The sequence below is a fragment of the Dermacentor andersoni genome, chromosome 9 (genome assembly GCF_023375885.2).
Source record: "Dermacentor andersoni chromosome 9, qqDerAnde1_hic_scaffold, whole genome shotgun sequence".
Taxonomy (NCBI): Eukaryota; Metazoa; Arthropoda; class Arachnida; order Ixodida; family Ixodidae; genus Dermacentor; species Dermacentor andersoni.
The window spans coordinates 134,174,910-134,187,955 of NC_092822.1; the positions used below are offsets into that span (position 1 = coordinate 134,174,910).

Below are 13,046 nucleotides of genomic sequence, written 5' to 3' on the forward strand. Positions count from 1 at the left end.
AGTGAAGTAACGAAGCAGAAAGCAATTCCAATAATTTCAGAATGGGAGTAGTGGACATGTCCTATGGTCTGTAAGAAGCTTTATACAGTAGTCGCCAAGGGCCTATTCTCAATTTATTGAAGTATATGGGGAAAATCCACACAAGTATTTCTTTCATATTTTAGAATACAAAATGATAAAGTGCATGTTAATAAATACGAGTCGTAGGTTAGGTGCTTAGAATGAGTAAGCGTCAACTAAACATAGTACTGTTGACAGTGATGCTGGCAACTCTGTCCCTGTTGTTTCTTTGTTTGAAACAACCCAAAGAAAATTGCCACACAACTCACGTTTCCTCTGCTGAATGGCTGCTATCTGGCATCACATGGACCTCCTTCAAGATAGGAGCAACTTTAATTCACTGTGGTCTCTCAAATTGCTGAAACCACTGTTTCACATCCCAGAACCTGGAAAGCTGTTTGATTGCTGAAATTTGGTGAACGTACTGCTCCTCGATCTGAGCAGTAACCACGCTTGAGCATAGCTTCTCCGCAATTCGTGTATTAGAATAACACTTTCAGGCTACAGAAACATGTCCTCCATGCCACTAGATTTGGAGCGTGCTTCACAGACAACTATCCAATGCAATGACAGCCAAGTAGCACTGCTAATGCGCAAATGCAGCTCATTTCATCTGGTGGAGCCGCCAAAAACTGACAATGAAGGCAACTTTTAAATTTCAGAAGCACTTGAGTGTGGTGACATTAGGCACTTAAGATCATATGAACAGTCATTGCAAATGGTTGGCTAATGTAGCACACAACTGCACACATGGGCTACTTGAAAGGCGTTTGTTATGCCAATGGCAAGTTGCTAATTTTAGAAAACAATGTGAATGTAAAAGTGCAACTGGAAAAGGTATATGGTACTTGCCTGTAACAGCGTTGACCCTGGTGAGTCAAGAGCCTCTTTTGCCCCTTGGTGTTCAAAGAACAAATGGCCCATGAGCTCCTCCTCTGTGAACATATAGTGAAGCAAGGCCCTTGCGAACATTCCTGGTCCACCATGGCAGGCCATGGTAAGCTGTGTCAGGATAACCTTCTCAAGGCGCACTCCTCCAACCTATGTGAATCTGCATGTTAAAGTAAATGTTAGCAAAGCAGTTTTAAGCCTTTCAAGCACATTTACACAACAGCCCTAGTGCAAATAAATTACAAAAGTACCTGTTGCAAATCTAGAATGCTAAACTTGACTTCTTACTAGCTTCTTATGCTGTCTGGATGCCACGTGTTTTCAGAAAAAGAATCCAGCACAAACAAGAAAAATAATAAGCAAACCAAAGCATCCAAAACATCTAGTATTAGTTATGTGATTACCATTCTCAGGATACTTGATATTTTCGGGTGTTTGTCTCTGTTTTCCCACCCATTTGTGTCAATGGGTAGACCATGGTCTAATGGGAAGAGATTGGGCTGCTATGTTGAGGGAAGTGGGTTCATAATCAACCGTCAGAACCACCGCTACTAGATACTTTTCAGTTGTAAAACTCCGCCTGGGAGCGGCGCGAGAACTTGACCCTCTGCCGTCTCCACTCGCGAGGTGGCGCTGCCGCCACGGTTGGCTACGGAAGCTTCCCAGGGCAGCAGCGTGCTGCAGACTCAATGCCAGGATTTTTTTTTCTGGTCTCCGTGGCCCTAAGTATTTGAAGAATAGCCTTTTTACATTGTGCATTCTGTAAAAAGCAGCTAATAGGTGATAGAAGAGGACAGTGAGGCTTTTCGCTTGTGGCATGTTGTTTTATGTACACATGAAAAAAAGAGAACAAGGAGCAGTACAACGCCGGATTTATGAATCTAAGCGCGCTGCATCGATATTCACAAAAGACGCGCTTTCTTGGTTGCTACAGCTACCTTGTGACTTCATTCTAGTACACAGTTTATATCCCTGGAGTAAAAATGCGTCCGCATAACAATGAAGAAATTCAGTACTTCGCACGTGAGCGTGGACATATGCTCTGCACAACCAAGAAGAGGGAAACAGCACCCCTCTAGGTGATCTAAAGCTTTACAAAATATCTCTCCGCAAAGGCCTGCCTTGTCCAGGGAAGCTGACACACTTTTGTTAGCAGTCTTCATAAAGCCCAGCATCTTTGACGTCGGGTGCTTTAAGGAACCTTGCTTGAGACTTCTGTACTGAGTTAAGTAACTGTCGCAGCCAAGTGCTGGGATTTCAGAGCTTTTCCGCTATACATACATCACATTGTGCGCCCTTTCTGACTTTATGAATGACATATCCACACAGATAATAAACAACATTGTTGTCTATGTTTCCTCGAGCATAAGTGTACTCATTGCAAGCACATTCTGGTGAGCTGCTTGGCTCCAGGCAATTTATCACCGTCGCCTCAATGGCACTGCGAAGACTACTTTCTTTTGACTTGCAGGCTTCTCTGGTCTGCGTGAATGTGTTGTTGACGCCGACGAGCACAGGGCTTGGCACACCTTCCACTTTCCTACGTAGCGCGGCTTTAACATGTGTATACGGGCTTAGAAGGCGGAATATCTGCGTGAAGTTGATTATAGTTGGATGGGGCTCATCTCCACCGAAGGAACGCACCAGTCCAAAGCGCCGCTGAAAAAACATCGAGTGAGAGAATTTTCTAGCAGTGCAATGTCAATGCAGTCACAACAAATGTGAACAGTGTGCCTTCCCTCCAGTAGATCTTGATTTAACTTGGCTGTCAAAACATAGAGCGCACCTTGACGCAGAAGATCATCGACAATATCTAAAGTCGACATCAGAGTTACTCGCAGCGACTCTGTCGTTTGTTGTGATGCAAAAAGCTTCAGGTTCTTTTGAATTGCATTCTGCTCTGTCAGGTTCAGCAGTTCCAAAAAATATTCTATGACCTGAAATGAATCTTCAAGGGGAGTATGGTAGCGCGATTCAAAGACGGGACAAGAGAAGACACAAAGGGACACACACAGCGCTGTGTGTGTCCCTTTGTGTCTTCTCTTGTCCCGTCTTTGAATCGCGCTACCATACTCCCCTTGAAGATGCATTACCAACAAGCCCACATTGCAACCCTCCTGAAATGAATGGCGTAACAAGTTTATAGCCCTGAGGAAATGCACAGAAAGTTCAAAGGCGGCGGTCTGGTACACTATTTCGTAGTAGAATGCTCGCAAGTTTTTAATAACACAAACAAAAAAGAGGAGTAAAAACAAAGTGATAGTTAGGAAGGGCGCTACACCCTGCCTTGCTATCACTTTGCAATTTCTCTTGGTTTTTGTTGTTTAATTGCTATTCACTGCCATTTTATGACGCAACAATGTAATAACTCACCCAACAAGCCACCCATATGACGCATTACCTGTATTTCCTTCGACTGGCGCCTGATTCTTCTGCCTGGCAGCTTTGTGTTCAATGCATCAAACAAGTCATTCAGCATCATGGCAAAAGCCTCTGTGTCTTGCGAGTCTTCCATGCCTGCTGCCTTAGCTTCTCGGTACACTCTAATACCAACGGCCGTTCCACGGCTAAACAGCTGTTAAGAAAGGACATCTCAGTTAGTCTTATGAAAGGAAGCAATGGTATTTACCCACTCATTTATGTGAAAAATGCATGTTCTAAGTGATAAAGACCTGTGTAGTTAGTCTGACGCTATGCTTTCGAAGATTGTCAGAGGCAACGTGGGCTTTTGTCAGCTTTGGGACTACTCTCCCGTATTTATCCTTTTCTTCTTCACAAAGTGCACTGTAATGTTTAAAGTTGATTTCATGATGACCGGCCTGAGAGAAACCAAACAAAACTTTAAAACTCAAAACAATCAATATGGTGTTCTTTCTCACCCTTCCATAGTTGTGCTTCCGTAAATGATTCCTGATGCACTTCATGATATGGGGAACATCGCAGACGAAGATATTGACACGTGTACTTATCTTTATCGGGAGACCACGTTTCGCCGCCTAACAAATGTTATCGCGCAGCGCGGGACGAGCCTCATGTATCCGAAGTTTCTGGAAAGTTATCGATGCTTCTATCCGGGCGGTCTGTTGTCGCCGAACCTTGTGTTATCCGGTTTCATCGCGTGATGCGAATGGTGTAGAACTTTGTCGAAGACACGCGGGTCGCTGCGATTAGTCCGGAACATTCGACGATTGATGTATCAAAGCCGACGCGCTTGACCCGTTGATCAGATTTTCGACGATCGCCGACCGTGTTCGCCGCTATCGTTGTGCTATAAGTGTAGCCTGTTTTGTGGGCACAGGTTCGCCCAATAAAAGTTAGTTTTGTCGTTCACAGTATCGCTACTGTGTTATTCAACGTCACCACCACGTGACATCTGGTGGAGGTGCGTTTCGTCCATGTACGGGACGCCCCCGACAAGCCGTGATCCCAGCCCGGACCGCAAAGAGAACACCATGGTAGCCCCGGACCATTGAGCAAGCAGCCGTCTTCAGCAGCTGCCCCGGGAGCACGGACTTCTACCTCAGAAGACCAAGAAGATTGTGGCCAAGGCAACCACAATGTCAGCCCCAGCGTCCCCCATCGTGCTGCAGCCCAGGGAGCCTCCGACGTTCCGCGGTTCAGCATTCGAAGACCCGGAAACCTGGCTTGATACGTATGAGAGGGTCACTGCATTGAACAGCTGGAACAGTGACGACAAGCTGCGACATGTCTTCTTCGCATTGGAAGACGCTGCCCGGACGTGGTTCGAGAACCGACAAGCCACCTTAACGATGTGGGACCTGTTCCGAAGCGGCTTCCTGCAGACCTTCACAAGCGTCGTACGCCGAGAACGAGCCCAAGCACTACTAGAAAGCCGAGTGCAGCTGCCTAATGAAACCACCGCGATCTTTACAGAAGAAATGAGCCGCCTATTCTACCACGCCGACCCGGAAATGTCCGAGGAGAAGAAAGTCCGCTTACTGATGCGTGGTGTAAAGGAGGAACTTTCCGCCGGAATGGTACGAAGCCCACCGAAGACCGTCGACGAGTTTCTTCGCGAGGCCACTAGCATCGAGAAGACACTGGAAATGCGGAACCGGCAATTCAACCACCGCACGAACTCGATAAATTACGCCGGAGTTGCGTCACTGGCCACCGACGACCTGCGCGAGACTATCCGAGTGGTCGTGCGGAAGGAAAGACAGAAGCTGTTGCCTTCATCACAGCCTCAAGTGGCTTCGATTGCCGACGTCGTACGTGAGGAACTCCAACAACAACTTTGCGTAGGCCCTGAATCGCTGGAGCCTCAGTCGCACGCGATGACCGCCGTCACGTTCCCCCTCCGCGCCCACGGCAGGGCCCAGTGACGACACAGTTCCGTCGTCCACCACCACCCCCGCCACCAGCACGCCAAGCCTCACGCGGCGTTCCAAGGAAGACACGTTTGGCGCGCCCCCGACCACCGTCCGCTTTGCTATCGCTGCGGAGAAGCCGGGCACATCTACCGCCGATACCCATACCGGGAGATGGGACTCCGAGGGTTCGCCGTTAACGCGCCGCGACCACGGAGTGGCGAACGACCTCGCGATATCGCCGACTACCACGCCGCCACTCAGTGGAACCCTCGACGACCGTCCCGTTCGCCGTCACCAGGCCGCTACCTGTCGCCGCAGCGCCAATCATACACCGGCCCAGCCCGGGGCCGCTCTGCGAGCCCATATCCGGAAAACTAAAAGCAGCAACCGATGGAGGTGCGGTTGCTCTTCGTCGAACTGACGAAGATCCTCCGCCGCCGACGAAGACGACGAAGAGACCATCTCGACGACATAACGACACGCCGCCGTCCCGACGAAGTCAGGAAGTCAAGACTGCACCGACGAAAGACGACTTCACGAAGCGACGTTCCAACTTCACTTCAACACGACGCAGCCGTGATCCGACGCCAAGACCTAGCTGCAACGCCAGACAAAGAACCACCCACCTCGACGTGCTTCTCGACTGCCACGCAGTTACCGCCTTAGAGGACACAGGGGCTGATTACTCCGTAATGAGTGGACACATCCCCACCCAGTTGAAGAAAGTTAAGACCGCATGGGAAGGCCCTCAAATTCGGACCACTGGAGGACACCTCATCACGCCGACTGGAATCTGCACGGCAAGAATAACCATTCATGACCGGACTTACCCTGCCACCTTCGTTATCCTCCAACAGTGTTCAGGAGACGTCATTTATGGACTTCCTGAACCAACACGGCGCAATCACCGACCTGAAGTCGAAGTCAATAACGCTGTCGGAAGATAAAGCGATACAGCTGAAGAGCTCTTGTAGTCACCACGCCTTGAGTGTGCTCGATGATCAAGTGAGCATCCCGCCTCACTCCAGCATTATTTCTGTCGGCACTAAACACCCGCTGACGTAGAAAGCATCATCGAAGGCGACCAATGTCTACTGCTAGACCGTGAAATTTGCGTCGCAAGAGGAATCGCTCGACTGCATGGAGGGAAAACTGAAGTGTTGCTGACAAACTTCAGCCAGGAGTTACATCGCGTACATCTAGGAAATTCTGGAAACCAATAATGCGTTTGTCCTCTCGGATCCCACCGCATCTACCCCGACAACCAGGGTTCACCAACCAGACTACGACATTAATCCAAGTCTCCCCGTGATTAAGCAGCAACAGCTCAGAAGTCTGCTCCGACGATACAAAGGCCGCTTTTCGACGTCACCGAGGATTCAACAAACACCGGTGGCAAAGCCTAGCATAAACACCGAAGAGTGCGCTCGACCACTCCGCCAGAGCCCTTACCGAGTTTCGTCGCGAGAACGTGAAGCTATAAGAGAACAAGTCGACGAAATGCTGCGCGACGACATCATCCAGCAGTCGAAAAGCCTGTGGGCATCCCCTGTTGTCCTGGTAAAGAAAAATGACAGAACCCTACGTTTCTGCGTGGATTATCGTCGTCTGAGCAAGATCACGAAGAAGGATGTATACCCCCTCCCACGGATAGACGACGCATTGGATCGGCTCTGCAACGCTAAATACTTCTCGTCGATGGACAAGTCTGGCTATTGGCAAATAGAAGTTGACGAAAGAGATCGTGACATGACGGCCTTCATCACCCTAGACGGCCTCTACGAGTTCAAGGTTATGCCACTTGGACTGTGCTCGGCGCCTGCAACGTTCCAGAGCGTGATGGACACGGTTTTAGCAGGATTGAAGTGGCAGACCTGTCTCGTTTACTTGGAAGACGTCGTTGTCTCCGCCGGAAATTTCGACGATAACCTCAGGCGGCTTCCAACAGTACTCGAGGCCATCAAGTCATCAGGGCTCAGTCTGAAGCCAGAAAAGTGCCGCTAAGCTTACGATGAGCTTCTGTTCCTAGGCCACACCATCAGCAAGTCTGGAGTCCGCACCGACCCGCAGAAGACAGCTGTCACCGTAAATTTCCCGCAGCCCATCGACAAGAAGGCAGTGCGTAGATTTCTTGGCATGTGTGCCTACTACACGCGATTTGTCAAGGACTTTTCACGCATTGCTGACCCGCTGACAAAGCTTAGTAAATGTGACGTGGAGTTCAAGTGGGAAACGCCGCAGGCTGCCGCATTTCAAGAACTCAAACGACGCATGCAGTCGCCGCCCGTACTTGCGCACTTTGACGAGCACGCCGATACGGAAATCCACGCTGACGCCAGTAGACTAGGCCTCGCTGCCGTCCTAGTCCAGAGAAAAGATGGACATAAAGACGTGATAGCTTACGCTACCCGGTCGTTCTCAAAAGCGCAAGGCAATTATTCTACAACCGAAAAGGAATGCCTCGCCATCGTTTGGGCTACAGCAAAATTCCGCCCTTACCTCTATGGCAGGCCATTCAAAGTGGTCAGCGACCATTACGCGTTGTGTTGGCTAGCTAACTTAAAGGACCCTTTAGGACGGCTGGCGTGGTGGAGCCTCAGACTACAAGAATACGACATCACTGTAACCTACAAGTCCGGACGAAAACACTCAGATGCCGATTGCCTATCACGCGCCCCCATTGCGACCCGCCGCCGCAAGATGACGAGGATGACGACGCCTTCCTTGGAATAATGAGCGCGGAAGACTTCGCCGAACAACAACGAGGGGACCCGGAGCTAAAAGCCCTAGTCGAGTATTTGGAAGGGCACACCGACGTTTTCCCTAGGGCATTTAAGCGTGGATTGTCTTCGTTCACGTTTCAAAACAACCTACTCGTGAAGAAAAACTTCTCACCAGTCCGCGCCAACTACCTTTTCGTTGTTCCATCGGCGCTGCGTCCAGAAGTACTGCACGCCCTACATGGCGATCCGACCGCTGGGCACCTCGGTTTCTCCCGGACGCTATCGAGGATACAAGAAATGTATTACTGGCCGCACCTAACCGCCGATGGCGCCCGTTACGTCAGGACATACCGAGACTGTCAGCGACGCAAGACACCCCCGACAATGCCAGCGGGATTACTACAGCCGATCAAGCCTCCTTACCGACCTTTTCAGCAGATCGGGATGGACTTGTTGGGACCGTTTCCGACATCAACTTCCGGAAATAAGTGGATCGTCGTGGCGACGGACTACCTCACCCCCTTCGCTGAAACTAAAGCTCTACCAAAAGGCAGCGCAGCCGAAGTGGCGAAATTTTTCTTCGAGAACATCCTGCTGCGACATGGTGCTCCAGAAGTCCTCATCACGGACAGAGGACCGGCTTTTACAGCAGAGCTCACGCAAGTCATTCGGCAATACAGTCAGACAAGGCACAGGAGGACAACTGCCTACCATCCACAGACGAATGGTCTTACGGAGCGGCTGAATAAGACCCTCGCCGACATGCTAGCGATGTACGTCGACGTCGAACACAAGACCTGAGATGCCGTCCTGCCGTACGTAACATTCGCTTCCAACACGGCGGTGCAAGAAACAACACAGATCACGCCGTTCAAGCTGGTCTACGGCAGGAACCCGACGACGACGCTCGACGCCATGCTGCCGCACATCTCTGACGAGGAGAATCTTGACGTCGCTACCTATCTCCAGCGCGCCGAAGAAGCCCGACAGCTCGCCCGCCTGCGGATCAAGAACCAGCAGAGGACCGACAGCCGACACTACAACCTCCGACGACGCTTCGTCGAGTACGTCGAGTACAATGATTCCACGATGACTTATTGTTGCCGGCCCCGTCACTGATTACAGCAAGCACCAAGGCATTCTTCTTGCGCAACTCAAGGATGGTGCTCAGTACAAGCGCCGAAAGGGTCCTTCCAGGCGCTGCTCTTCTTGTTGCGAAGCTTCCTCTCGGTTGGCCCCAGCCCTCTAAGAGCGGCACGAACATGAGAACTAGTGCATGATCTACGAGTTGATTTGGGTTTGCGGCTTTCAGGTCACCATCGTCAACAAAACCATCCATTCTGCAGGAAGCTTTGTTAAATGCAAAAACCTGCTTCAGTTTGATTTCATCAAGCAGTAACACACCATACTGTTTAAGCTGATCCTTGACGTGCAAGTGTAGCTTAATACTCCTCAAGGCAACTTCATTGAAGCCGAACCTGCAAGGGATGCCACTGATTATTTGTTGCAAGCGTGCCTTGGAAGGAAGCGGCAACAGTTCCATGCCAGAAATTAGGGTGTATGCTTTTGGACTTGATATCCGTAGCAAAAGGCAGGTCATTAGCCACTCATTCTCGTACCACCTCACTTTTTTGGCCTGAGCCCTCGATGCCATCAAAGCTGTCTTAAACAAGAGCTGCTGCTTTGCTGGGAGAACGTGGAGGGCACTGTCGATCTTCGCCTCAGTGATATTGCGAAGGGAGTTCTACACGACCGCAAGCTCATGTTTCACTTTTTCTCTTCTAAGTGTTGACCGTAATGCTTTGCGACGCAATGGTTTCAAACAGATAATTCTTTGCTTTGGTTTTTGGTGCTGGCGCTTTTTCATACTGCCCATGAAGAGTTTACTTAGCATCTTACATTCTGGGCAGGTGGTGTTTAAGCTTATGGTAGTACGTCTTCCGTCTCCACGTCTTGCCGCCTTTCGTGGCAGCCGTTGATGACTCGATTTCTGGATAGAGCTTGGCGGGGATACCTTCGCACGGTTTCATTTTGTCTGTGCAGCTGAGCATATATTTCAAGTCAAGATGTGAAGTCCTTTGGATGGACGCATTTTTGGCATAGATGGTTGACGGCACAAGTAGGCCGTTCGCACTAACAGTTAGCTCAAGCTCGCTTGATATTGTCAGGCCTTTTTCAAGGTGAGGAATAGCATCTTCCAGTACAAGTTTGACCAGCACAATCGTATCACCAACTGCTTCCGTCGACCAGCCTTCCACGCGTTCGCCCGCTTTAACGATGGTCGAAAGCTCGTGGGATGGTGGGCAGATTGTCCTAGAGAAACTGGCCACCCTGTATACGCAATGCCTCATGACTTCAAGCGTACCGGAATCTTGGAAAAACGTTAACATAATCCTAATCCATAAGAAAGGGGACTCCAAAGACTTGAAAAACTATAGACCGATCAGCTTACTGTCCGTTGCCTACAAAGTATTAACTAAAATAATTGCAAATAGAATCAGGAACACCTTCGACTTCGGTCAACCAAAGAACCAGGCAGGATTCCGTAAAGGCTACTCAACAAGAGACCACATTCACACTATCAATCAGGTGATAGAAAAATGTGCGGAATATAACCGACCTTTATATACAGCTTTCATTGATTACGAGAAAGCGTTTGATTCAGTCGAAACCTCAGCAGTCATGGAGGCATTGCGGAATCAGGGTGTAGACGAGCCGTATGTGAAAATACTGAAAGATATCTATAGCGGCTCCACAGCCACCGTAGTCCTCCATTAAGAAAGCAACAAAATCCCAATAATGAAAGGCATCAGGCAGGGAGATACGATCTCTCCAATTCTGTTCACAGCGTGTTTACAGGAGGTATTCAGAGACCAGGATTGGGGAGAATCGGGGATAAGAGTTAATGGAGAATACCTTAGTAACTTGCGATTCGCTGACGATATTGCCTTGCTTAGTAACTCAGGGGACCAACTGCAATGCATGCTCACTGACCTGGAGAGGCAAAGCGGAAGAGTGGGTCTAAAAATGAATCTGCAGAAACCTAAAGTAATGTTTAACAGTCTTGGAAGAGGACAGCAATTTACAATAGGTAGCGAGGCACTGGAAGTGGTACATCTACTTAGGGCAGGTAGTGACCGCGGATCCAGATCATGAGACGGAAATAATCAGAAGAAGAAGAATGGGCAGGAGTGCGTTTGGCAGGCATTCTGAGATCATGAACAGCAGGTTGCCATTATCCCTCAAGAGAAAAGTGTATAATAGCTGTGTCTTACCAGTACTCACCTACGGGGCAGAAACCTGGAGGCTTACGAAAAGGGTTCTATTTAAATTGAAGACGACGCAACGAGCTACGGAAAGAAAAATGATGGGTGTAACTTTAAGGGATAAGAAAGGAGCAGATTGGGTGAGGAAACAAAAGCGAGTTAATGACATCTTAGTTGAAATCAAGAAAAAAATGCGCATGGGCAGGACATGTAATGAGGAGGGAAGATAACCGATGGTCGTTAAGGGTTACGGACAGGATTCCAAGGGAAGGGAAGCGTAGCAGGGGGCGGCAGAAAGTTAGATTTAGGTGGGCGGATGAAATTACGAAGTTTGCAGGGACGACATGGCCTCAATTAGTACATGACCGGGTAGTTGGAGAAGTATGGGAGAGGCCTTTGCCCTGCAGTGGGCGTAACCAGGTTGATGATGATGATGATGATGATGATGATGATGATGATGATGATGATGATAAAAGTTGCGTCAGAACAGCTTAGGTGACTGGGTATGTGACCCTGGGCATGTGCCACTTTTCAATGAATCTCTTTTACGCTATCTTGGGCAACTGCTGCTGCTTGTGTTGGCAAGCAGCATTAGGAGGTCGAGGAGGAACATGACTGTCAGTCGTTACTAAGATTATCACTACTCATCAGGTTCGCTTGCTGTGCTCCAGAAGTAATATGTGAGATTCCACTCCACTGTGTGAAATGTACATAAGCTGCAAAGACAGTATGTGCCAACCACCACCTCATCGAATAAATTAATCGACTCGCAAAGCACAGGCTGCAAAAGATCATGGAGTGAACTCAGAAGTTTGTGGACAGTCCGTTGATGTCCATGTCAGGGACCTCTATGGAGACTCGGTCATTTCCTCGATGTCCGTCATCGTGCCCTCACACAATATTACAATTCTGTCTGTCTCGTTGTGCCACCGTTCTAATAGTCATCTCGTATCACCACTAATTAAAATATAAGCAGACACTTATATCTATTGATTAATAAACCTTTATGGAGAATACTTTGAGGATGACTTTTTGTAGGGATAATGAATGAACCAGTAAAGAAAAATTAAAATAACTAAATTCTGGCGTTTTACGCACACAAACGACAATCTGATTTTGAGGCACGCCATAGTGGGAAACTCCGGATTAATTTTGACCACCTCAAGCTGCATGGTACATGGGTAGTTTCGCATTCGACCTCAATCAAAATGCGGTAGTTTGATCCTGTGACCTCGTGCTTAGGGGCACTGTGCCAACGCCCCTAAGCTACTATGACATGAAAGCACTAAAGAGAAAGATATTTTATATGTATCTGTAAATGACCTTCCTACAATTCTAAAGATTCACTCGTACCGGGACAAAAGGCTGAGTAAACTGTAAAATTAGCAAAAGGAAAAATTGGTGGCAGTATTGCCTTGAAGTCGCCCCACCAGCTTGCTGCGACGTCATGCATTTTGATGATGTCCGTTCAGGTGTAGCAATTTTTTTTGCAAATAAAGATGTTCATCATATTCCAAAAACCCAAAATAAGAAGGGGCAGGAACTTTTACTGAACCAATACAACCCAAGTTTGTAAATATACTTAAAATCCACGATGTGACAATAAGGTGTCAGCACAATGATTTTGGGGCGATACTCAGAAAATCGAACTTTGAGTGTTATTTTCTCTAATAATCAACCAACTACCAAGAAGTTAACATATTTAGATATCTAAAATGATGCTTCTTTATTTTAAATTGATTTAGGGTGTCATTAGTGTCCCTTAACACAAA

General features: G+C 48.4%; 2 pseudogenes; both read right to left on the bottom strand.

Moving 5' to 3' along the window:
• Positions 1-1,853: 1,853 nt before the first annotated feature.
• LOC140213187 (uncharacterized) lies at positions 1,854-3,466 on the bottom strand (annotated as a pseudogene).
• Positions 3,467-3,756: 290 nt separating this feature from the next.
• LOC140213188 (uncharacterized) lies at positions 3,757-10,359 on the bottom strand (annotated as a pseudogene).
• Between the last annotated feature and the right edge of the window lie 2,687 nt (positions 10,360-13,046).